The following is a 23,431-nucleotide window of genomic DNA, read 5'->3' as shown; positions in this document are numbered from 1 at the left end:
CATCACATCACCATCATCACTGTCATCACCATCACCACCACTGTTGCCACTGCACCATCTAGGTGCAGACAATGTGCCCTGGATCCCAGTCACTGCAGCCACCATCACCACGTCTCCTCAGTCAGGAAACACTCAGTGAGCAGTCCACTCGGCTAACTGCCCTGCCTAATCCCTCTCATAATGATGAAGTTTCTAAAATCATGTGCCTATTTCTCTACCTTATTAAAGGCAGTACATCAGTTAAAAACGTCTTTCGCTTTGACAATTAGGGGTCCTGTGAGTCCCCAGGACCACCTTGCTTAAGCTCCTCCAGTGGCATCGTGTGGACCCTGAGGCTCCCTGTGGGGCGGGCTGCCCCTCACTCCGCCCCTGTCCTCTGACCCAATCTTAAAATCATCCAGGAGAGCTTCTTTTCCCTAGCTTCTGGTTTGGATCCTTGATGAGATGTAACCCTCCTTGACAGCTCTCTCATTGTTTGTTTCGGGTCATTTACACTGTAGTATGAATTAGGGCCCTTTTGGAGAGAATTGGATGAACTTAGTGCTTAGGGACCAAGAGGGTGGGGAGAGAAAGAACGAGGAGAGGAAAGCTGGGGGCAAACTCTTGCCAGTCTGCACATATGCTAAGAGCTAGTCGGGTGTTGGCAGTCACCAGCAGGGGTAGGAATTTGGCTGCGGGTGGCCTGGAAACTGTTCTGACATTAGTTTTTAATTAAGATGTCCCTCGCAGAACCAGGCCTATAAGTGTTCAGCAATAATTCACTCCCTTCCCCACCCGCTCTGCCATCCAGAAAGACAAGGAAGTTTGCTAAAGGCAGAAGAGAAATGCAAGACAAAAATAAAGGGCCTTGGGGTGGCCAAGGTCCAGTCTGATGAGAAACCAAGTCTGAGCTCCAGTTACTTGGGCAGATGCCTCCCTCCCTTCCATCCTCCCTCCCTCCTCTCTCCTTCCTGCCCTCCCGGCCCAGCCTTTCTGGAGAACAAGGCAGCTGGTGTCTGGACTCATCACTGCCTCGCTTCTGCCCTGGGTTCTGCTAGGAAGCAATGTCTTGATTTTGAGCCATATTTGTATTTCTAGTTCCAAGGAGTTTCTTACTGGACGGGGCCTTAAATCCTGGCACCGGGCAAGCCCAGTGCAGTGGCTCGCGCGGGGTTAGCGCCCTGCATGCAGGTGGACGGAAGCCGAAGGGGAAGGATCTGAAGGACCCCTCTTACCAGGGACCCCACTCTCCCAGGCCACCAACGCCCTTGGCACTGAGCCACACAGTAGCGTTGACAAAGCACTTTCCCTCAGGCGTGAGTACCCCTCCCACGAGGGCCGTCGCTGTTCCCGTTTTAGGGTCAAGGAAACTGAGGCTTTGGAAGGTGCGTGTTTTGTCAGCTGGGCATGCCCAGCAGGGCGAGGGGGGGTCTGCTTTGACCTTCTCTGCCACCTGGGCAGGCGCTCCGTGGCGTTTCTGGGAAGGGGACGTTGGCCCCAGTTGCCCTAACAAAGTCCTACAGACCAGGGCCCTTGACGTGGGAACATGTTGTTTCACAGGTTGGAAGCCAGAGCCTGAAATCACGGAGCCGCCGGGTGGGTTCTTTCCAGAAGCTCTGAGAGGGGACCCTCCAGGCCTCTCTGGCTCCCGCTGGCTGCCAGCAACCCTTGGCTCCCCTGGCTGGGAGCCGTGCATCTCTAAGCTCAGCCTCCGTCCACACGAGGCCTTCTCCCTGTGTGTCTCCCCTTCTTAGAAGGACCCCAGGCAGTGGACTAGGACTTACGCCTAACTTAGCGTGTATTTACTCCAACAGCCATTTCTGCAAATAACTTTTACTTCCAGATAAGGTCACGTTTTAAGGTTCTAGGTGGACATGGATTTTGTGGGGACACTACTTAGCCCAGTACACCAGCTAAGTGACAACATCTGCATTCCTGTGGGGGTGACAGCGCTGGGGGAGAGAAAAGTTAAAGGGAATCGCCTTAGGGGGGCAAGTGCTGCCCGCAGAACAGGTGACCACGTAGTCTCAGTGTCTTCAGTGGATGAGCCACGAGGGCGGTCTCCACACCCAGCCTCAGCTCCTGGGAGCCCCTCCAGGAAGCCTGCAAGCCCACCCAGGCCAGGGGCCAGGTCTGACTACCTCCAGGGTCCACAGAAGACTCAGGTGCCCACAGCTGCAGGGCCACCCAGGTAATGACGGGAGAGGACGCAGTGCCATGTGCTGAGCTCTAAGCCTCGGGCTGGGGGCTGCAAGCCGGTCCCCTAAATTTGTGAAACAGGCCTTCAAAGCAGACTTTTCCAGATGTTATTCATTACGGGGAACCAGGGCAGTGTCTGAACAGAACTAGAGAGGACAGGCTGCCCCTGTCCCCTCCGAGGACAGAACCGGGTTCGGGCACCTGGCGAGTGAGCCGTGGCGTTGGGGGACACATGGGCCTCGTTTGCATGGCCCAGGATGTGCGGGGGACGCTCCCTGGCCAGCGGAGTAGAAAAATAAATTACTCGAGGGGCTGACTCGAGCCAGTCATTTTGCCAATGAAGCTCTGATAACTCACGCTGAGCACAGCCCGGATCAATGTGACTCTATTTTTAACTCCGGGACCAGCAGGGTCATTTTTCTGAAGGGGAGGGCTGTTTACTCAGCTTCCTCTCTGCATGGCTGGCTTCCCAGGCAGCTCTGCCAACCCTCAGCCTTCTTTCCTTTCCCGGGAAGGTCGTTGGACTTGCAGGAGTCGGCAGAGAGAGGCAAGGGTTCAGGTCGGCCGAGATGGGGCCGAGTTCCAGGCTTCCCCGTGACAGCCAGCGTTGTGGCCAGCTGCCACTGTCATTTCACAGGCCCCAGAGCCACCGGCTCTCGGCTTCCTCAGGCCCTGGGGAAGGGCACGAGTAACTCAGTAACAGTCCCACAGCACAGTGTCGCTGTCTGGGCTGTGGCTGCGAGCCTGTCCCCTGCCTCTGCACACTCGAGCTCTCCCTCCGTCTCCGTGGCCCTGTGGTCTCCTCTGTAAAGCGGGCCCAGTGACTCCGTGTGCTGCTCGCTCCGCGTGCAGGGGCAGCTCATGAAACGACGCGCCCCGGGGGCACGGCCCCGTCGCTGGCGAAGGGCTGACATCGTTTGGTTATTCTTTGCCAAGCCCCACAGCCCTGGGAGCTGGGATTCAAACCCAAGGCCACGTGACTCAGTAGCCTCTGCACTTAACTCGTTTCTCCAAGCTGCCCTATCAGCCTCTGGGGACGGACACGGATGCCTGCCTGCTTCTAGGGCGTCAAAATCACACCCGCTGAGCAGACAAAGGAGGTGGCTCGGGCCTCGTCCTGGCATCTCAGGCTCCTTCAGGGCTGAATCCCTCCTGCTCGTTTGAGGCAGGATCCGGTTTATAGCATGTGGGTCCAACGTTTGCCAACAGCCCATCGTGCATAGAGCACTGGGCCAGGCAGAGGGAAACGGGAGCTCGAGGCCTGCCCCTGCCCCGTTCCCTCGTTCCCTTGCTCTCTCTGGGTTCTCCCTTGCCCCCTGCCCCCCTGCCTCTCTCTCTCTCTGTTCCCTGCCCTGCTCACACTCTCTGTTTCTCGTTCTGCCCCTGCCCCCTGCCTTCTCTGCTCTCTTGCCCCTGCCTCTGCCTTCCCTCCCACGGCCTCAGTTTCCATCCCAGATGAACAATGGCAAATAGGGTTCATCACTTCTGAGTCTGAGCTCTGGCTCAGGGACAGAGTGCCATGACCGGTGAGCAGCGTCTGGCTCCGGTGTTGGCAGGGGACGGACGGTGAGGCGCGCTTGTCATGTGTTCATTATGCCCATTCTGGCTCAGGGAGGCAGGTGGCAGCGAGAGCGATCAAGGCCTGACTGCAGGGAGACTCAGGTTGCAGCACTGGGGGACAGTGAGCACCTTAGGGTGCAGAATGGGGCCCTGTCATGGAGAGTGTTCGGAGCACTAGGGAGCCAGCGACAATCCCCGGGAAGGAGCGTGGCACCATGAAGGTCATATCTGAGGGAGGTCTGTCTGGCAGGGGTCCACCAGAGCACGGAGGAAGGAGCATGAGGGATAATCAGTTGCGAATATCGGCACTTGCCGGTAAGGCTGTGACTCGCAGCCCCGAAAGTGGAGATGGGCCGAGCTTCAGGGGCGCTGAGAGAATGCAGCAGCCCCGAGACCGATCGATGCGAAGAACCCACAAGGCTGGCATCGCGTGTCCCGGCTATGAGGTCGGAGGCCTGGAGAAGGTCTTCAGATCCCTGTCACCTCTGGCTGTCGAGGGCAGTGGCCCCCCGAGGCGCTCCGGAAGCGCACCTGGTGTGCAGAGCGAGGTGTGCCCACAGGCTCGCAAGTCTTCCGAGTGGTGTTTTTATGTATTTTGAGATTAACCAGCTTGGTGGAGATGCCCTGCCCCCTCCCAGCCTGCCTCCCCAGGAGGGATCAGAACCACAGGCATCTCAGGCATCTCCTTGTCACTGGCGCAAGCCAGGGCGCCCCCTCCTGGTTGGCTGCGATGCACAGGCATTCCACCTGCTTTGGCCATTCCCACCACCAGCCCTCCGGGAGGAAAGCCCCAGCCAGACACAAGCCTGCGATTGTGTTTGGAATATGAGATGCGGGTTTTTCTGTTTTTTTTTTTTTAAATCAGATTTCTTTCCTCACTGGAAATGCTTCTGGTGGTATAAAAATGGACTGATCTTCTTTATACCCACACCAGCCTGCATATTTTTAAAATAGTCTCCTAAGGCCTTGGTCTAAAGCAAAGGTCAGCCAAACTTTTTCTCTAAGGGTCGGATGGTATGTTCTGCCTGACGGTCCCTGCCGTGATGCCTCCTCTCTGTGGCAGGAGAGCCACCGCCGATAATGATTCTGTGCTGGGCTGGCTGTGTTCCAACAAACTTTATTTCCAAAAGCAGATGAGGGGGTCGGATCTGGCGTGTGGACTACAGTTTGCCAACCCCTGGTCTTGAGCATCGTTTCCAAAACCGTATTTCAAGGTTATTTACCGTCCCACAAAAACAGGGTTCCATGATCAGGTGACTTTGGGGAACACTGGATAAAACAAGCCTGACAGGTTTTCCCAAAAACATGTTAGCATCACACTGAGAACCCCCAAGTGGGATAACAGGCATGCTTCCCAAAGCCGTCTGACCGTGGAACCCTGGCTTCCAAAAGGGCCTGGCAGCTGCTTTGTTTCCTTCCTACACACGCCTGCTCACATCTCTGTCTCTCTCTTTTTTTAAACACCTACAGCACCTGGTCTTCCTAGGTGGTCTCCCATCCAAGTACTAACCAGGCCCGACCCTGCTGAGCTTCCGAGATCAGACAGGATCGGGCACTTCAGGGCGGCGTGGGCATAGACTGCTCAGACTTCTCTTGAAATGGTTTAGGTAATACCACTAAGGAAACCTTGGTGGTCACACCCAGCTGCTCTCCAGCTCCCAGCCGGGGGGGAAGGACGACGGAGGTGTGGCCTGCCGCAGAGTCCTGTGTGTCAACAACTCTGGGACCCCCATTTCATAAGGAGATAAGCCAAGGCCCTGTGTCTCCAAGCGGGATCAAGGACTGAGCCGCATGTGGCCACCTCCCGCGTCCTCGCCCAGTGACCCGCCTCAGTGAGGCTCCTTGCCACTCACCCAGGGATCCCACAGCCCCTGCTGGGGAAAGGCCAGGCCACCTGCCTTCACGGACAAGGTGCCCAGCACGCAGGGCATGGACCCAAGTTGCTCCTGGTTCCATAGCGACAGATGGCCACGGCCCCATGGAAACGAGGCAAGGAATTCAGAACGTCCCTCATCCCCCAGATGGGGGCTCTCCCACCTGCACCCCGTGCCCCAGGGAGCACAGCCCGCAGGCTCAGCTCAGCCTTCCCACCTTAGTGAGCATGGAGCCTCAAGTTTATAAAAGGAGCTACAGGTAGAAAGGGCTGTCCTCTGCCACCGAGAGGCCAGCTCAAGACCTGAGTGCTGAGGGAGAGAGTGGCAGCGGCTGAGAATCGAGAGGGGCTTTGCCCAGGGGAAACTGGGCATGTTCTGGGGGCACCTGGGCTGACCTTCAGTCCTCTGACTCCCCAGGACAGGGACAGGGCACCTGACCGGTGAGTGACGTGGTTGCTGTCCCTCGTGCAGCCTGGAGAAGTCAGAGCAGCTTCCAGAAAGGACGCAGGTCCGTGCCGTCACAATACGCCAGTAGTCACGGTGGCGGCCTCGACGGGGCCCCGGACGTCAGGATGCGTGCCCTCGCGACCTCATGACGCGGAGGAGGCGCGGTTATCTCCCGACGTTGCCTAGGAGATGAGCGAGGGTAGAGAGACGTTCAGGGATCCTCCAGGCTCCCACTTGGTGGTGGCAGAGCCAAGATCTCAGTTCCGACTGGTTTTACTCCGAAGTCCGTTTTCTTAAATTCCTGGACTCTTTCATCCCCGGCTTGGATGCAGTTCTTGGGGTCCGGGACGTGGCAGTCAGCTCCCGGGCCACTTCTGAGCCAAGCGTGGGACTGGGAGCTGGGGCTTGCTGGGCCGGAAGAGGCCGTCCCTGCCCTCGGGGGACGAGTCCGAGGGAGGAGACAGAGAGGGTCTGAGGCAGCAGAGGTTCGGGCACGAGTCCGTCTGTTCAGACCGGACGGGGAAGGCTCTGCCGGGGCTGCCTGGGGGCGACATCCGGGCAGGACCTTCGGGGCTTTCAAGTGGGAAAGTGGAGAAGAGAGAGGGGCCTTCCAGACACAGAGCCCCGTGGATACGGGAACCCCAGGGGAGGAAGCAATGTCGGGCAGCGAAGGGGTGCATGGGGGCTGAGCTCCAGCGCGGGGAGCCGTGAAGGGGTCACATGACCCGCGTGCCCCACCTTGGCATGGCAGACACCACAGGAGCCACGGAGACTGGCGGCCCTTTTCCCGTGGGCCAGGTGGCAGACAGAACACCCACATGTGGAGGAGCCTCTAACGAGTGTGGACCCGCCCACGTGGGCGACACAGCTGGCCGCATGTGGGAATCGCATGAGCTCCCACGGGACCTCGGAAGGCCCCGGGTGGGGGGCGTGTGGGCAGGGGACAGTGTGGCCAGATGGAAATCAGGAGAGCAGGCCTCACGGGGGGGAGGGGGAGAGGGCCGTGGCCGGGGAGCTGGGCTTCGTCTCGCGATTCTGCTTTCGGTCCCTTGTCATGGACAGACGGCCTCCGAAAGGCCTTCGGACACAGTGCGCCGATGCTAGGCCCGGGCGGTCGGCCCGCCGGCTCGCCCCGGCTTCAAGCAGCTGTGTCAGGGTCTGATGACAGCACCCGTTACTGGTGACGGCAGCGGCTGCCACACCTGCAGGCACCTGGCCTGAGGGCCAACCCCGGGCCAAGCCTCATGCAAAACCCCTCCTGGGCTTCGTGAGTCTGGGTACCCCGCAACCAGCGTCTCCCAGACCCCATGCCAGTCGCAAGCCTCACACACAGAGGTGCTCAGTGAGACAGTGGGAAATGCCACATCTTGACCGCGGGACTTTGGGAAAGCCACGTAAGCGTGCCGAGCCTCGGGTTCCTCATCTATAAAATGGGGATGACAACAGAAGCTACCTCGACGGGCCACTGAGGAAACAGAACGCTGAGCAGTGCTCGGCGCCTCGGGGCCCAGGGTGCCGGGAGCGAGGGGACGTGTGAGGACGGAGCCCTTCGGCCGCGGGTCCAGATGCACGGTCGAGGGTGGCGGCGCCCTGGCGGGGCTGGGCCGAGCTGGGGTTCTTGGGTGGCCCAGGGAAGGCAGGCACCCCCTTTCCTCTCCAGGGGGGCCCAGACGGCCCTCACCTGGTTGTTGCTGGTGCCGCTGGTGCCGCTGGGTCCTCGGCTCTGCCCCCTGCCTGCTTGGGGGGCTCTGGCCTCGGCCCCGAGCTTGTGAGTTTGGTTGTCATTCTAATGTGGCTCAAACCCCAGCAGCGTCCTTGGCGCTCACGGCTGCCTCCCAGAGCCCGCAGCATTGCTAAGCAGCTGCAGCCCGGTCTCTCACATGGAGAAAATTGAAACATTGATTTATCTATTTGTTTTGCAACTAGCACTAGCGGCTTCATTACTGTGTTCCCCGGGGACACCCTCCCACACACTCGAATTGAAAATTAACTCTTTTTACCTAGGAAGGGGCAGCAATGGGGTTTTAATTCGGAGACTACAGAAACAATGGCCGGGCCGGGTGCCAGCAAACAGGAGGCGAGGCCGCCAAGGCCAGTGCCTGGGAGAGCCGCAGAAGGGGCCACTGGCCCTCCACCAGGCCGTGGGCCGGCCCTTCGGAGGCAGGCCAGGCCGAGCACGGCCACGGCCCCGTGGGGACACCGACCCCGCGTCCTGGGCGAGTCCCCCACCCTCCCTGGACCTCCGCCTCCCTCTCGTCAGCAGCCTGTTGCTGCCAGTTTCCTGGAACCGAAGGAGCTTGCACCAAACAGCTCGGAGCTCGATTCCAGCTCCGTGCTGGGGACTTGGAGCAGCTCTTTTAAGCTGTGCCTCAGCTTCCTCATCTGTCACAAGAGGACAGGAATGCTTCCCCCGTGTTTCTCCCGTGGTCGCTGTAGGGTGCCGCGAAGCCGCCTAGCCCGTGACGGTGGACAGTGTGCCAGCAGCCTCCCCTCGGGCCTGTTTGCTCCGTTATCGCAAGCAGGCAGAAGGCGTTGCTTCTGAAACTCTCAGCAATGCGGGGAGCTGGCTCCGATCCCCAGAAAGGAGTGCCTGCTCTGGGAGCCTGCCTCCCGGAAAAGCAGAGACCTCTTTCCACAAGGACGAGGACCTCCCAGAAATGGGAGCCCACAGGCAGCTGCGTGGAAAAAGAAAGAGCTGGAAGGACGGAGGGATGTCCTGTCTATGTGCCCGGACATCCTCTCTCTCCATCCTTTCGACAATGCCGTGCTGTAACGGGCCTCCCGACCACTCAGCTCCCCTCCCCACCCCGCTCCTGAGGGCCTCACCGCCCTGAACTTCACCGGCCCCCTAGCCCTGCACCCTTAGGTGTGGCTGTGAACGGGTCTTCTATGATTCTCCCCAGTGGGAACATCTGCGTGGGCTCTGGTTGCGCTGGGTTGGATTCAGCTGCGAGTTGGATACAGGTGGATTCAGAAAACCTAAACTAACAGAGACTCTAAAAGGCTAGCACGGTCGTTTCTCGGTTCCTGTCTTGGCGTCCCACCATGCAGCCATCCAACGTGCGTAATAGCCTCTGACGTGGCTGCTCTTACTCCAGCCATCACGTCTGCATCCCATTCACCAAGAAGGAGAGAGGCACACAGCCTCCTTTTAAAAAACACTTCCTTTCACTTACACGCCATTAGCCAGAGCTTAGTCACATGGTCATACCTAAGTGCAAAGGAAGCTGGGAAGTGTCATCTTAGTCCAGGCGGCTGTGTGCCCAGGAGAAGGGAAGGGACAGTGGGGACAACCGCAGCCTCTGCCATGGGGTCCGTGGACATGCCCCAGACAGAGCCACCCTCACCCCCGCCCACTCCCTCTTTACTCTGCATCACCTGTCTGTCGGCCCCACCCAGGCCTTGAGCACACGCTCTCTGGAACCTTCGGTGGAATTCAGCCGAGACAGACTCCGAAGGCGGGGCTTCGTCTTTAGCGGGAAGACTGGTCTCTACCGGCTGCCTGCCTGCAGTCCCTGGCCCGCCCAGTGCCCTGGGGAACAGGAGACTCAGTCCCATGTCATGGGGGAATTGGGGGAGGGGACAGACGCTAACTAGAAGCTCCAGATGAAGGGAGAAGGAAAGGGGTGCTATTGATAAAATGCAGAGACTAAAACTGAGACTGTCTCGGGGAAGTCAGGAATTCCGGGGGCCCTGCATGGATGTGAAATAAGAAGCCTGAGTATCCCAGAAACGTTGAGGTGCATGGGGAGGGGGCGGGGGTTGGTCTGCTGCTCTGAGCTCTGGAAAACAGGGCGGGTTCAGCAGGTCCGGCTGTGGGGTTTCAGCCCAAGGAAAGGAAGGTCTTTTTGATGGCTAGAGCTGTTCTCTGGCAGACGAGGCTGTCCCGGGAGGGGATGAGACCCCCGCCACTGGGAGTAAGCAAGCAGAGGCTGAGCTATCACCAGACAGAGATGTGAGAGGGATACAGTAACCTGTCCCGCCTTGTGTAATGTGCTCTGAGCGCTTCTTCTCGGGGCAAAAGCCAGAGACCAAGGCTTACCAAAGACGCCTGTCCCTGACCCTTCCTGCTACCTCACTCGGGGGCTCTGGCCCTGGTCCACGAGGCCCTCCATGCACCCAGACCTCTACCGGGTTCATGAGAAGGTGAAGGGTAATTCAACTCCACACAGCAGATGAGTGTCGAGCCCTTTAGAAGGCACCGCCTCCCAAGGAGTGGGCACAAGTCATCGTCCCCACCCTCAGGATCGATGGTCTGAGGACAGCAATGTCCAGACTGCCTAGTGGCAGTGGGGTCAGATGAAGGAGCTGGGCAGCTGCCCAGGGCCCCACACCCCTAGGGGTACTATGGCATCCCTGGAGAGGAGCCAGGATGGACAGCGGGGGTGTCCCCTGCCCTCTGCTGCTGGGGGGGTGCATCTGAAAAGCATTCTGATAAACCCAGGGCGTGAGGGCCCCAAGGGCCTGCTGGGGGACCCACAGAATCCTTCATTTCTGTATGCAGCAATTGTTTATTTAGTGCTAACTGGGCAACAGACACCCCTCTAGATGCTGGGGGCACAGCGGAGAATAGAACAGGTCTGATTTCTGCCCCTGGGGAATTCACATTCCACACAAGTACACAGATCAATAGAGAGAGGTCCACACGCCTCATTCGAAACTCCTAAGGCCAGACGTGCTTCAGTTAGTGTTCCTCAACTGTCACAGCTCGTCTAGGGACATTTTTGATTGCCACAGCTTGGAGGGACAGTTACTGGCATCTAGCAGGTAGAGGCCAGGGATGCTATTCAGTATCCTACGATATACAGGACAGCTCCCCGACACACACCGCAGAGTTATCGAGCCCGCGATGCCAGTAGCGCCACGGCTTAGAAGGCTGTTTTGGGTGTTCAGACTCTGCATTTTGGGAACGTAGTTTGGTGCATAAACTGTATATTATGTAATGTCCCCGGCGGGGTGTGGAGTAACATTCCGTAATCAAACGCATTAATATTTCTGCAGCGAGATGTATGAATATTCACACCGAGAGGGACGAACCGAGGCTATAAATAGCCTCACGTCAGTTCAGATCACGTTTTGCCCCCAGATGAGTTATGAACGAGGTTTTGGTTTCCGGAGCTTTATGGATTTTGGAATTGGATTGTGGGCCTGTACTATAACTCCAGAGAGTGATAAATGCTGTAACAAAACAGAGAGAAGGTGTCGCGCAGGGTTTTAGACAGACTGGCGGAGAAGGCTCCTCTGCAGAGGTGACATCTAAGCAGAGACCTGAGTGAAGGGGAGGAAATGGGCCATGATATACTTGGGGAAAAGCAACTCCAGCAGAGGGAAGAGCGTGTGCAAAGGCCCTGGGGTCGGAGTGAACGGAGTGTTTGAGGAACGTCCAGTGTACCTCCAGCAGCCGCGCAAGGAGGAGACATGGGGGCGGCAAGCCCGCAGAAGTCACCAGGGGGCAGATGGACTCAGCTGGGGTTTGACAGACTTGGAGTTCCTTTGCAAGCGAGGAAGGAAGCCAGGAAGAGTGTGAACATGGCTTATGCTGGCAGTAGGGTGGAGAGCGAGCTGAGCTGTAGGAGGGGAAGAGCAGATGGCCTCCAGGGACAAAAGGGGGGCTGCCGGAACTCAGAGGCCCCAGTTCATGCATCCTGGGGTGTAAAGGGAAACGGATTGTTACACGGAAGCTCAGACAAGCTGGCAGACACAGCTCATCGGTCCCTAACCCACTGCAAGCGTCCTACCTCCGGGCCTTTGCTCAGTCAGCCCCTGCCCAGCCCACCGTCCGCCTCCCCACTCAGCCCCTCTTACCCGTGTGCAAGGTCTGGCGATGTCGCTGTCTTACCCGTGTCCAGCTGCCCGGCGGTCCGAGCTGAGCCTTCGGCCTCTGTGTCTCCCACACCCCAGGCAGAGCTCCTCGGAAGTGCTCACCGGAGCAGGCACAGAGCCCAGGCCAGCGATCCTCAGGACATTTGGAAAGGCAGAGGGAGCCGGGGCGGTTCCTGGTGAGGCAGCGGGGTCTGGGGAGGACTCAGACGGAGGACAGAGGCATCTGCAGGAGCAAAGGGGAGCGTCGCGGGGGGGGCTCCCGTTTCCAGCCAGGGCCTCCTCCTGCCACCGCCATCTTTTGTGTCCATCCCCGGGACACCCGGGGCCCTAGCACCATGGCCAGCTCCTTCCCGCAGCGGTGTCGTGGGGCTGTGCCACCCGTGGGTGTTGACAGCTTGTGCTGAAGCGGAGCAGATGGTGACCATGGACATGCTCGGAAGGCGAAACTTCCAGAAATTAGAGCGACGTCCTTGGTTCGAATACCCGAGTCCTCCCCTTTGTTGGAAAAGGAGCTTGATCTGGACTCAAGTGAAACCCACACTCCCACCTGCCCCAGGGTGCTATGCAGCCTCCAGGCTGGAGTCTACACCCTGGAGCCACAGGAAAACAACCCAGGAGCTTTCGAACAACACCGGCATCGTGGCTGGTCCCCAAGCAGACCCAGGATAGGGTGCCTTGGTGCCCCGGTGGTTGTGGCAGCAGCCAGGACTGTGAACCCCTGCACCCAGCCCCAGCCCTAAGCGGCCCCTCAGCTGCTGGCCCTGGAGCCTCTGTCCCATGTCAGCTCTGCCCCGGGCTCCTTGGGCAGACGCACCTGAGGAGAGAGCCTTCCCCTCCTGCCACACCTGCTGGTACTGTCTCCTAGGGAGGGCGGGGGGTCCCACTCGATCCTCACACCATCGAGGGTGGGGGTGTCATAGTCCCACGACATCACAGAGGAAGCAACACGGGCTCAGCAGGGCTCAGTGCGGTGGCGGGCGGGTGGCTGAGCCAGGGACCAATGCTTTGACGCCCTAGCTGCCTGGTGGACAGACAGAGAACTACAATCGTGATCTGGATGGGGGCTCCCCCATCCTGCTGTTGGGGAGGCAGTTGCATGGATCGGTGGTCTAGATATTCCAGGCTAAGACCAATGGCGTCCCTAACCACCCCCCGCCATTGTAGCCTGCTTTGCCGCCCCCACACACCCACCACCAGCTCCCAGGAAGAGAGGGACGTATGTGCTGGGAGTGGTTCCTGTCCCCAGGCCACTCCGTCCGCATGCCTTCCCCGCCCCCAGCCATCTCTGTGTGGTGAGAGGGAAGAGGTGTCCCTGACAGGAACAGGGGGGAGGAACCTCAGGTGGGCCCCCTGCCCGCCCCCCAGCCTCGGGGGCCCTCGGAGCCTGCAGCCTGACAGGGCTGCAGCCTGTCCACACCCGGCCTGGCCCCTGCAGGGGTCTCTGTTCGGTCCGGCAGTGGCCCAGGGTGGGCTCTGGCCATCTTCCCTTCCAACGCACTGAGCTGGAGGATCCATCTAAACCCACTCACTCAGAGTGGGGGACGCATCTACCTGCCAGGGAGCTGGCTGCACACACTCAGCTCTAACCGCCCGTGATTTCAGAGCTGAATATCTTTCAGAGTTATTTAAGAGGTTCTTCCCTTTTTTCCCATTTTGATGATATGTTTCTAAATTATACATTAAACGTATCAGGGTGAGTCATACCTCACAGCCTCCACGTGTCAGACCTAATGTGACTTACTCGTCTGCTGCTCCGTGTTTACATGGTTGAGGGGGAAAAGCTCCTTTCACGTCCATTTATCTTCACGTTAAGTGCTTAGAGATGAGAACCTCAGACAGGCTGCAGGCACCTGGCCTCCCCGAGCCCTCGGCTTCTGCGGGAACCTCTGCTCCTTCAGCGTGTGCCGGCCAGGTCAGGAGGCCACAGCGGGGTGCTGGCCTGGTGGCTCCCACCCCAGTCCTGCTGCCCCCCAGCCCCCACAGCTGGCACGGTCCTGCTGGGGGACCCAGGCTCTGCTGGGTTTGCGGGCAGGGGCCTCTGCAGTCTGCAGCCCCCAGCCCTCTGCACAGAAGGCCTGGACTGAGGGCCAGAGCAGGGAACATCCCCTGCTCTGGGGATGAGGAGGGGCCTGAAGAGGCCAAAGTTCGCCTAACATCTACGTCATCCAGTGTTTGGAGGTTCGGCTACGCTAGTGGCTCTGTGGGGTGGGTTTACGTAACCCTCACTGCCACCTTCACTACCTGCGTTTTACGGTTGGGGACATGGGCGGGGAGCAGCAGTTGGCGAGCTCAGGGCCGCGTGGCAGAGCCAGGGAGCCCTGAGCACCCCGTGGCCAAAACAACCATGCGGGTCACTCCCCGGCAGAGGAACTCCAGAGCCCCCAGGAGCCTTGGCCAGGTGGGCTGCTGCCCCTTCCTGCTGTGACCTGGGCACCCCCAGGCTGGCCATTGGGTGCCGCCTTCATAGCCAGCCCAGCAGCCTCCAGGCAGGAGATTTGCCCAGAGGAGAGAGAAGGGGCAAGCCCGCATGTGGGCGAACTTGCTCGAGGCACACCGTCCTCCGGTCACGAATCGGGGATTCGTCCCGCCTGGGGTCAGGCACCAGGACAAGTGCCAGGTGCTTATGTTTTCCTGCCACTATCAGGGAAGACAGATCGTGCTTGGATAAGTGCAGCTTAAAATGGAAAACCAAGCAATTTACCTTCAATCGCTTCTCAGAATTTTGTGCAGCCAGAAACAGTTAAGGAGAAATAGACTCCCTTCCCTTTGTAAGTGTTTCCCATTATCGTGTGTTTCCTCCCCGGGGTCGGGGTTAGGCTTGGGGAAGGGTGCTGGCTGTGCCGGCATCTCGCACCCGCCTCCTCAGGCCAAGGAGGTCGCCTTTAGGTGCCTCTGCATGAGGGCCGACAGGGTTTAAGGGTGCTGGGCCATCGCCCCCGCTCCTGGCGAAGCTGTCCCCCTGCCTTATTTCTGCCCGGTGCCTGTGGGTGGAGCCCGGCCCGGCCCGCCCTCAGGTGTAGCAGGGAGAAGCTCTGTGCCTCCCACCCTGCGTCCCGCATCCCGCGTCCCGCGCATGTTTATTCATTCAGGCTCCCAAGGGCCAGCAAGTGTTCTCAAGCCAGCCTGCTGGGGCGGTGCTGTCTCGTTTCTGATTAAGGACCGGAGGTTGACTTGGGGATGCTTGGGGACGTGGTGAAGGCACAGACCCTCCACGAGTGCAGTCCGCGTGGGCGGGTCTCTCGGTGGAGAGCCGTCTGCGGGTTGTCTGTGGCTCCGAGGCCAGGCCTCTGACTCTCGGCAGCTGATGGTTCTATCCACCCAGCTCCCAAACGTCTGCCTGCCGGCACCTGCGGGGTGCGTGCCGTGAGGCCCGTTCCACCCGCAGGGAGCAAAGCTTCGGGGTTGACAGTAGGAAGCAGGCAAGGCCCCCAAAGTCCTCGCTTCTCTCTTTTTTCCCCAGGGATAATAAGAGGGGTGTTTGCTGAGGTGTAAATGGTTCTCTCTTTGTAAATTTGATATTTCCCTCGAGAGGCCCCTCCGGTCAATGAGGCGAGATAAACTGAAGTGATAGTGTCAGCTCAACTGCCCTGGCCGTGTGGCTGCAGCTCTGGCCCCATCGTGTTTGATCATCGGCCTCTTCCGTTGCTGCCAGCACCAGGCCGGGCTGTGTGCAGTTGACATCCGCCGCCCTCGGCTCACCGGGCTCCATGGGAGAGCACTGAGCAGGCTCTGGAAACAGGTCCTGAGTTTGGGTCTTCGTCCTGGAGGGCTCTACCATGAACCCCGAGGGCCCCATTAGCCTTGCAGACCATCCTGGGACTCCCGCCTCCCTGGTTTGGGGGCGAGGGGACCTCTGGACCAGAAGCCACCGTCGCCGCCCTGATGACCAAGGCACCGCCGATTGCATTCACACACAGCCGGATCATCAAGCTGTGCTGCTCCCTCAGGTGCCTGGCCTGGCCCATCTTGAGCCTCTTACATGGGATTGATGGGTTAAGAGGAAGGAATATTCCAGGCAGAAAAAGCAGCATATTCCAAAAGGACAGGGCTGGGGACCAGGCTGAGGCAGCCTGCATGGACCCTGGGATCTCGTCCCCATGTCCCCCAATATATGACCAGGCCAGTCTGGTTCTCGAGAAGTAAGGGCACGGAGCTTAGGGACTCTGCAGGGGCCACCTGGGCTGGCGTCCTTGCACACGGGACCGCGACGTGGGACAGTCTGGCGGTGTCGGGGAGCAGTCAGGATTCCCCGTTCTGGGGCCCATTCCAGCGCTCCCCACCAGGAGCGGTCTGGGCGTCAAGGCCAGTGGACACAGACTCTCTGAGCTTTTTACGCGTTTGCACTTCTGCGTGTGCATGCAGAAAACTGCACGATACCTGCAGGAAACTGCACGAAACCTACAGGAAACTACACGAAACCTACAGGAAACTGCACGAAACCTACACGAAAAGCCAGATAAATCATTGTAGAGCCCGTGACCCCAACCCAGGACAGGAATAGGAGCGTGAACATGGTCTTGGTCATGCTCTTTCTCCGTAAGGGAAAGAGTAAGCAGGACCCCTCCCCCGACCGGAGCACCCGTGGGCGATCCGGGGGCCGCGCCGCGAGCCTCGCTCTCGCCACCGATTCCGTCCCCTTCCCGGCCTCTGGGAGAAGGGGCCCCTGGAAGGACCACAGGGTCCAGGAGAGATGCGTTTGTTGCTTTAGACTTGTAGAAAGTGGAGTTGCACAGAAGCCGAATCCCAGGGTCGGAAGGGAGTTCAGATCAATTAAAACAATTTACTTTGCCGCTAATGATTTCAGACCGTTGTAATTTATTGGTAAGTAAAGGACTTCAAATGTGCGTTCCTTCAGCGGCTGCACAGAGAGAATTTTAACAAGTTCTTGGATAAATTAAGTCTGGAATTTGTTAAAAGACCGTTATTGTAAAACATTGAAACAGGCCCTTCGCATCGCTCCAAGGCCTCAAAGTTCCCAGAAACAATGAAAACTTCTAATCCGTTCATTGTTTAAGCAAGTCAAACGGCAAGAAAGGCCTCCCGATAAGAGGTGGGAGACTCGGGTCCCCCGCCACGTCCACGTCGGAGGGGCCAGTGGCCACCAGAATTCGTTCCCTGACTCCTGCTCTAGGGAGACATCCAAATTTCTCCTCGGAGAGAATGCGCCTGCGCAGGAGGGCGCCTACTCCCCGCGCCCCCATCCCTCCCCCGCTCCCCGCGCCCCCACCCCTCCCCCACGGCCACAGCTGCTTCCCTGCCTTTGGTCACCAAGCTCCAGCCACGCTGGCTGCAGGCACATAGGGCCGGTGCAGCTACACGGCCTTCTTCAGTTTACCTCTCTCTTGCTCGTGAACCCTCTCCCCGGCCCTCCAGCACATTCCCTGGGCTCGGGGCCTGCCGCACCCCAGCCCTTCAGAGAAGAGGGCCCGCTTCCCAACAAACACATGAGGAGTATTCCGTGAGTGGCGGGACCGGTGACAACTCCAGACTGCACTCTGAAACCCACGCTGTGGTGACGCCGTCCGCGCCCTCTGACTCTGCGGTGCCACTCCCGATGCCAACGGGGCCAGTGGCTTCTCGCCCAGAGGTGGCCCGACAGAGGCCTGGGTCCCACGACCACGTGGGGAATGGTGGGCATGCAGCACGCTGTGGGGTGTGTGCAGGGAGGGGACAGCCTGGGGCAGGTCCCACCCTCATCTGCTCATTCATCCGGGTGTGTTTATTAGGATGTGTGCCAGGCGAAATCTAAAGCCTGCAAACTTGAGTCCAGGGGTCCCTGCTCTCCCCAGCTGGGCGTCCCCAAGGGAGGAAGCAGACAAAGAGCCAATGAGCAGGAAAACGTGAGATGTTGTAAGGTTTGTGATCTTACCGATGTGGGTCAGGAAGTGACTCGCTGAAGAGGTGACACTTGAGCTGTGACAGAAAAAGCAAGCAAGCAAGGGGGACCGGAAGGAGGCGGGCGGCCGGCAGCCAGGGACGACCCAGGGCCCCGGAGGAAGGGCAAGGAGCGTGGCTTCTCCTCGAAGGGCAGGGGAGCCTTTGGGACATTTTAAGCAGGGCGGCCACACGATCCCATACGTTTTAAAAGCTCCCCCTGGCCGTTATTGTTATTCTTAGAGTTATTATTGACAAGGACAAAACAGATGTTTGTGAAGAGGCCAGAGTGGGGGCCTGTAGACCAGCCAGAGATCCTGGCAGGTCCCAGTGATGGGATGGCGACCGAAACAGGGCATCAGCCATGGGGAGGGGGAAAAGGACAGAGGTCCGGGATCAATTTTGAGGTGAGGTTGACGAAACTTACCAATGCTTTGCACGTGAGGTCAAGGCAAAGAGAGGAGCCAGGGCGACAGGTGAATTCGGCGCCAGCAGAACTGGGCGGGTGGTGGCGTCGTGTACACAGACAAGAAGACGGGCTCAGAGGCGGGCGACAGGGGTCCCGAGTTCTGCTTGGGCCATGTTGCGATGAGGGTGCCTGTGACCTCCTGGTGGACACACTGTCTTGGATACTCTGCTATCACAAAGCACGGCAGGCGGGGCGGCTCGAAAAGCAGACGTTTGCTCCTCTCCGCACTGGAGGCTGGAAGTCCAAGCTCAAGGCAGCCGCAGGGTCAGTGTCCGGCGAGGGGCCGCTTCCTGGGTCGTCCACGGTGTCTTCTGCCCGTGTCCTCACGTGGTAGACAGAGCCTTGGTCTCGCTCCTTCGCATGAGCTCACCAGTCCAATCCTGCACCCCACCCTTCTCACCTCGTCACACCCGAATCACCTCCCAAAGGCCCCGCCTACAAGCACCATTGCCTTCGGGGTTCAAGCTTCAACGCGTGGGTTTCAGGGGACGGTTTGGTCCACAGCGCTTATCAGATATTCAGCGGTGTCATGGGTTAGGAGTCGGGTGGAGGAGCCAGGACCTGCGTCAGCAACTAGAGAGGCAAGGGTCAGGCTGTGGGGGTCACCCCGGAGGAAAAGACGGGGGCCGAAGACTGAGCCCCAAGACACCCCAACGCTTAGAGCTCATGACGGGAGGAGGGGGAGGAGGGGCAGAGGGCAGCAGAGGGAACCGACCGCTATGGGCTCCGTAAATGGAGGAAGGAGAGTCTTTCAGGAAGGGGGCCCCCGGGGCCACGGCCACGCTTCCGCGAGTCTCCCAGGTCACCCAGAGAAATGGGCACCTGTGTTTCCGATCGAATGTGAGGCGAGTTGGCACACCCCTTGAGGGCCCACGTAGACTGCATTTTAGTAATGTTCGTAGTATTTTCGGCAGCTGCAGAGACACCACGGCAAGGCGAGCCCTGAAAGGCAGCTTTTAAAAATACCTTTTAGAAAGCTCTTTAAATTCTCCCGTCTGTGGCAAAATTAATGCGCAAACTTAGTGCCTTAACTTGGCTCTTCTTTAAACAAAGAAGGTGGGAGGCCACCTCCCCCCGCCCCGGTGGCTCCGCGGAATCTGGAGGCTGGTTCTCGCTCTGCATTCCGGAGCCCGGACTGTTCCAGGGGTGCCCTGTGCCAGGGTCTCCCCTGTCCCCGTGCCTGCTCACCCCCGTGTGTGTATCACATGCCGACCGCAGACACCCACCTCCCCAAGCTCAGGACTCATGTCCATTAACAGCTCCGGGCCATGGCCGGCCCCGCCCCCAACCCCGGGCCGGGCACCGGGCCTGATCCACTCAGGCTCACGTGAGTGCTGGGGGCGAGGTTTCTCAGGGTCACCCCCTCCCCGGACCAGTCGACTCTGACTTCCATTTTCCTCCGTGGTTGAATTGGCCGTCACCTGCCGGGAACAGCTGGATCTGTCAAGCTCCACGCCACTCGCTTTTATAGGTTCTCCTGGCTTTATTGCCTTTCTCGAAGCAGTGAGGGGCAGCCAGCTGCTGGAGAATCATTCAAGTTGACATGGCTTTTTAGATTTCATCTCCCCCTGCCCGCCCATACCTATGTCTCTATCTGTGAGAGAGAGTGACAAGGTGACAGCACTCGGTAACTCCCGACGTGGGCAGAACGTGTACTCTGAGGGCAGGCTGTGTCCTCCCCCCGCCCCACCCCCACCCGTGACACCAGGAGCACGAGGGAGGGGGGCCCGGCCTAGGCCTGGGTTGGATCTCTCCATCTTCTACCGGCTTTTCGCCCCAGGCATTCATTTTTGTGGGTGTTCTCCTTTGTTGCCCCTAAGTCCTGGTCTGCTGCTCGTAACACCACCGACCTGCTCCCCAGGCTTCCCAGTAAATCCCAGAACCCATCACGCAGGCAGTGGCCTCCGACAAAGCCGCATTCAAATCTTGCCTCCGCCAGCTGCCAGCTGCACTTGACCTTGGGCAAGATGCTGACGTCTTTGAGCTTCCGCTTCCTCTACTTCCGAGGGGAGCGATGATCGCTTCTGCCTCCCAGGGCCGCTGTGAGAGGATGAGATGGTGCATGTGACGGGTGCCTCGGAGTCCGGCACAGAACGAGTGCTCAATAAGTGGCAGGAAGCACCATGATTTTTTCTTATCATTGCTGTTTGATTGATTGCTAACTCTGGCCCCAAGACCTGCGTAGGAAGGAAGAGAGAGCCTGGCCTAAGCTAGGCAGCCTCTGAGCATCGGATGAGGTCAGTGGAGCAAAGCATGCGTTTCCTGGGTGGAGGATGCTATCAGTCAGGGTCCTCCAGAGAAACAGAACAGGGAGAGAGAGAGAGAAGAGAGAGAGACTGATTGATTTAAGGAATTGGCTCACACGGTGGTGAGTGGGCAGGCAAGTCCTAATTCTGCAGGCAGATCACCAGGCTGCAGGGAAGAGATAATGTTGCAATCTCGGTCCCAGGCCATCTGGAGGCAGAATTCTTTCTTCCTTGGGGCTCCTCAGTCTTTTTCTTTTAAGGCCCTCAACTGATTAGATGAGGCCCACCACATCATGGAGGGTAATCTGCTTACCCAAAGTCTACTGCTTTGAATGTTTATCTCACCTAAAAAAAAATACCTTCACCATGACACCTACACTGGATACTGTGGCCCAGCCAAGCTGACACCTGAAATTAACCATCACAGGAAGGAGCAGCCAAGTGCCCTGTCCGTCCTCTGCCAATCCCATGGTCTCTCAGGCGTGTGGCCTGGTCTTCTCTCATGTGCCCCTGACCTGCCCTCAGGGCTGGCTTGTGGGAGAGCTTTGGCAAAAGATAGGCACTGCATCAGAAGCCCCGCTGACCTGAGCCATAGACCTAGGCAAGGACCTACGGTTGCCCTGGGTGGTCTGGGAGGAGAGGGGCCTGCTCTCAGTGGAACAGGGGACAGGCCCCCAGACCTGGGCCTGAAGCAAGATCCCACCCAGGCCCCCTCCAGCCAGGCTGAGCCGACAGGGGCCTCCGTGGAGCCCTGGATGCCAGAGGTCAAAGGCGACCACGGCCTCTACAAAGGGGTGATGGGGAGGGACCGCGAGCCAGCAGCCGCCACCTGGCACATGACACAGGCCAGGAAAGGGTCCCTTTAAGCTGGAACTTGGACACCAACAATGCGCAGCACTCCCACGACGGAGGCGCAGATCAATTCTCTGGCTTTTATCTTCTCTCGAGGCTCAGCATGATGAGCAGCGGCTGAAGAATAACCAGAAACTCGCTGTATCTGCTTTCATTTGATTTTCTTGAACAATTCCCGCCAGCATGCTTTCCACTCAGAGGCTGAGATTTTAAGTAGCCAAAAGAACTTCCCAACTGAGCCCACCAGGGACTCATTTGAATGTTCTTTGGTGCATCAGAAAACAAGCAGACATGATCTATGAAGGGGCTCGGAAGAGAGCGTTTCTCGTTAATGGCACACACATTCTCTTCTCTCCGGGGGTGGGAACGTGGGCGGGAGGTTCCCACCACTCGCCTCAAACCCCAGGGGACACTGTCCTGCCAGCCCTTCCAAGATGAAGAACCATTCCCTGGCCTCGGGCCCAGCCTGCCCATGCCAGTGGGAGAGGACCTTGTCCAGACCAGACAATGCCCGATGAAATTCAAGGCGTTGACCTTGAAGAGGACGATGTCTAGGTTAAGAGCCATGCAGACAAGGCTAATCAGGGTGAGGCGGGGTCTGCAGTTTCCAGGATGACGGGGGAGGAAATTGGGAGTGCTGAGCCACAGAAGCCTCGATGTCATTTTTACTCCTCTAGTCTCGCATGCAGGTTATAGTGTGATTCTGGTGACACGTCTGCCTCAGCTCCAGGAGAGCAAGTTCCTTGAGGCAGAGGCTGCGTCTTTCAATGCTTAGAGTGGTATCAGCATTTAACAGGTCCTCAGTACATGTTAAGTGAAAGGAACGATGGATGGATGGATGGAGGATGGATGGATGGATGGATGGGATGGATGGATGGATGATGGGATGAGTGGATGGATGGATGGATGAGTGGGTGGATGAGTGGGCATGAGTGGGTGGATGGCTGGGAGGTAGGGCTGGATGACCTCCGAGGGCCTTCCAGCTCTGAGCCATAGGACTCCTCTTGAGCCTGTGTCCTCAACCGGATCAAGGAGCTGATGTCTCTGGGTCAGTACCTTGGCCCCTGCAGGGGACTGTCTTCTTCCTTTGCTGCTGCTGACCTGTGGCTGGGGCACTCTATCCTGGCTGCGGCCCGGGTACCGTTGTTCCTCTCCTCTTCTGCCTGGTGCTCACTTCAGCAGGCCTGGTTAGAGGTGATCTGCAGAGGGAATAGAAAGCATGTGACAGGGAGGCCAGAGGGGCTACCGGAAGAGCCCCTCCAGGGACGGGGTGAACAGGGCCAGGGCAGAGGCCCCTGTACCTGTCCCCTGGGGATCTCTGAGCCAGGCCTTCTTCTGAGGGCGGGGACGTGTCTTTGGCACCCCTTCTCCTCGTGAGGTCCAGGGCTTAAAGGGGCAGGAGGAGCGAGAGAGAAGCCAGGGCCCGCGACTGGACGAGGCGAGGGCGCATCCCCAAGGGGCTGGGGAGAGGGTCTCCGCAGAGGCCGGCAGCCGGAAAGGAAGCCACCCCGCCCTGCCAGCGTGTCATCGTCCCCTCAGCGTCTCCTTTTTTTTAGAAAGTCTCATTGCTTTTAGCTTCCACTGTCGCCGTCAATGTGATCTGTGCTCAGAGGTACGGCCGGGGTTCACCTTGTCCTGCTTAAATAATGCAGGCGGTGAGGCTATTGGCCATCTGTCATCTGCTGGAAAGCGGCTTCGACACAGCCGGACGCCTGGGAGGACGCCCAGGAGGGCCCTAGGGCCTCGGCCAGCCACAGGTCCCGCCAGGTGAATGAGAGGTCTCCAGGAAGTGGCCAGACCCCTGGCCTGGTCCAGGGTGGACGGAGGGGCCTTGCGGCCTCTGAGGCCTTTGCTGGAGGACATTCTGTTGGGGAATTCTGAGCGAGAGCAAGGGCAGGAGCTGTTTGCCTAAGACGCCTGCATTCCTGTTGCAGAGGAGGCGCAGGATGCAGCCTGGGCCCCTCGGGGCTGAGTCACTCCCTGTCCCAGGGTGCCGCGCCCTCCCCAGCCCCGCCTGCCCGCCCCTCCTCCCGCTCCGGAGCCCACAGGAGAGTTGGTCTCAAGTCTGCTGCTCTTCCCCGAGCCTGGGTTGAAGTTTTTTTTAATGT

At 58.8% G+C, this 23,431-nt stretch overlaps 1 protein-coding gene and 1 pseudogene across 15 annotated transcripts in view; one reads left to right on the top strand and one right to left on the bottom strand.

Moving 5' to 3' along the window:
• Positions 1-23,431, top strand: part of CAMTA1 (calmodulin binding transcription activator 1) — a 784,924-nt gene that overhangs the window by 626,739 nt on the left and 134,754 nt on the right. The window lies entirely within an intron of this gene.
• On the bottom strand, positions 5,200-5,317 carry LOC120585980 (uncharacterized; annotated as a pseudogene).

Source organism: Pteropus medius, unplaced genomic scaffold, assembly GCF_902729225.1.
Source record: "Pteropus medius unplaced genomic scaffold, Ma_sr-lr_union100, whole genome shotgun sequence".
Taxonomy (NCBI): Eukaryota; Metazoa; Chordata; class Mammalia; order Chiroptera; family Pteropodidae; genus Pteropus; species Pteropus medius.
Note: the sequence above shows the minus strand (reverse complement) of the source record. Positions and strands in the feature narration are given on the sequence as shown.